The 2844-nt window shown below is 35.0% G+C and overlaps 1 pseudogene; it reads right to left on the bottom strand.

Annotated features, from left to right (window-relative positions):
- Window positions 1–1052: 1052 nt before the first annotated feature.
- LOC112470616 lies at window positions 1053–1171 on the bottom strand (annotated as a pseudogene).
- Between the last annotated feature and the right edge of the window lie 1673 nt (window positions 1172–2844).

The following is a 2844-nucleotide window of genomic DNA, read 5'->3' as shown; positions in this document are numbered from 1 at the left end:
ATACATTAGCTAATTCTCACAACGATGTGTGAAGCAAGTATTTTTTTTTATTTATTTACAGATGAGAGAATTGAGGCTCAGAGCTGTAAATTAAGTTCTCAAGGTCATCCAGCTAAAAAGTGGCAAAAGTACAATTTAGACCCAGGTCAGTTTGATGCCAAAGGTCACACACTTCATCAGCTTTGCCCCTATATTTAATACGCCCTTTCTGGGAAACAACTTGAGTAAATAAAGGGACGTTAGCTTAATAAGGAAGACATATACTTACAGAAAACAATATAGCTGCATTTAAGTGGTATATGATTTGTGTTTTTTGCTAGGTCAGGTAAACACATCTTTTAGCTAAAGCGAATTAATGAGGTTTCATTATTAATATTTTTGTATTATGACATTATTAAAGATTGAATGATTTTAGAACTGATCTTCTAAAGACGTCTATCTTCTTTAAGGATAAAAAAATGATGATCTGAACAACTTGCAAAGTTTTTAATATAACTACATATGCAGATATATAATTTGAGGCCCAATCTGAAACTCAGCCGTCAAAGTCTTAGATGGCATACTCAAATCTCCAGAACAGCACTGGCTTTTAGGATTTGTGGTTCCCACAACCCATAGAGAGTCCACAGGACAAGAGAGCTTTTCTTCCAAAGCTGAACTTAATGAGAGGCACTAAATTCTGCTGCCTGGGCCACTGATGCCCTCTGCAGGTCAGATGGATGCTCTACAGCCTTGAATTTCTTTTGTTAAAAAGTTCTCTTAGCAATGGAAACATTGAGCTAAATTGCCTAGTATGGTATCAATCCTATGTCTGGCAGTTGACTAGGTATTTGCTGGGGTGATGGTGATGACATGTCTCTCATCCTTCAGCAGGCTAGCCTGGGCTGTCTCATGGTACTGTAGCGAGGAGAACTGAAAATTTCAAAAAACAATTTTTTTCTTATTTATTTCAATTGCTTTATTTTTAAAGTTTCTGCCACACTCATATTTTAAGTTGGTCAGTTAAATCAGGATGATTATTTTATTTATTTATTTGTTTACTTATTTATTTACACCTACAGCACCCAGTATTCCTAGGTGGTCTCCCATCCAAGTACTAACCAGGCCTGACCCTGCTTAGCTTCTGGGATCAGACGAGACCCATGGCATTCAGGGTCGAATGGCTGTAGACAGGATGATTATTTTAAAACGTGGGGGGCTGGGGAGTGGAGATAGAACAGAATGGTAGGAGTAGATTTTCCTTTCAAATGTAAATTAAAATGTGAGAGGCTGTGTGGCATGCTGCAAAGAACACAGTCTTCATCATTGTAGAGTGGGATTAATATCTCCCTTATTGGTTTATTGTGAGAATTAAGTAAAATAAGCTATGTAAAGCACATGACATACAGGCCCTCCGAAAGCAAGTATTCACTTGATTAATTAAGTGTTAAAATTTTATGTGAGAAAAAAGCAAGCTACAGGTAAAGATAAAAGGGTTGGGGGTCACAGAAGAAAGCAAGCAACACCAAGGAGGCCATGTGTCATCCTCATTTAAGATGCGTCTCAGTAAATACATAATGTATAAAAAATAGAAGAAATAACAAAATATAACCACATGTTTCCGGTATAATAAAAGAAAGGCCATGTAAGGTCAATATTCACATAATTTTTTCTAACTTGGAAACCTAAGCTTGCAGTCTTAGTTCAGGGTCATACTTTAACTATTGGTTCGGTTTATTTATAACCTTTTTCTTGATGATTTTATAACAAAGACTAATTTGGAACTTTAACTTTGGTAAAGAGACAGTGTCTAGTTTTGTTTTCTCATTTGTCGTATGCAGAATAATACTGTCCTAACTTCACCAGTGTTTTTGTTTCGCTTTGTTTTTTTAGGCTAAGTAAGAAATTTATATATATATTATATATGTCTTATATATATGACTTATATATTTATATATATAAGACTTATTACCCTGGGCATGGTTCTAAGTTCTTCACATGTATTAATTAACTTATTTAACTCTCAAAACAATCCTTCCACATAGGGACTATTATTTTCCCTATTTTTTAAGGAAGGAAACCAATGTAGAGAGAACTCGAATAAATTGCCAAAGATGACACAGTTTATAAGTGTGGGACCCAAATCCATCTTGAGCAATCAGGTTCTAGTACACATATGCTTTTCTATATATTCAACCTCAAAAAAATTTTTGTTGTGCTATTTAAATCAAGGCATTACTATTAAGATTAATATTAACCAAGTTATTATTTCTCACACTCAGCTAAACTGACCCATATATTAACAAAATTAATGTGAACAGCATGGGACCATTTAGGCTATTCAAAATTAAGCATTACTCTTAGAGTTCTGAATACTGTAATTTTAGTACCATTAATACTGGAGCAGGACATGATGTTTCTCTTCACTTAAATAGATTTGATTTTTTTTTTTGATTGCTTAAGTTTTTCTGTAACTTTATGCCACAAATGCATCTCCTGATGGCAGTGGTACATTGAGTTATTATGACTTTTAGGTCAGGAGACAAGATTCAATTAAAACGATTTTTTGAAGCTGAACTTGAATTAAATTTCTATCTAAGATGCAGTACTTAAACAAACATGATCTGCGCCACTATTTGAAAGAACTAAATAATTTAACTATCTTCATCTATTTAGGCTGCTATAACAAAATATCATAGATGGGGGGGTGGGGGGGCGGTACTTATAAACAACGGAAGTTTATTTCTCACAGTTCTGGAGGCTGGGAAGCCCAAAAAAAGGTGCTGGCAGATTTGCTGACTGGTGAAGGTTGCTTCTCGGTTCACAGGACTTCTTTTACAAGGACACCAATCCCATTCATGAGGG

Source organism: Pteropus alecto, unplaced genomic scaffold, assembly GCF_000325575.1.
Source record: "Pteropus alecto unplaced genomic scaffold, ASM32557v1 scaffold3, whole genome shotgun sequence".
Lineage (NCBI taxonomy): Eukaryota > Metazoa > Chordata > Mammalia > Chiroptera > Pteropodidae > Pteropus > Pteropus alecto.
Note: the sequence above shows the minus strand (reverse complement) of the source record. Positions and strands in the feature narration are given on the sequence as shown.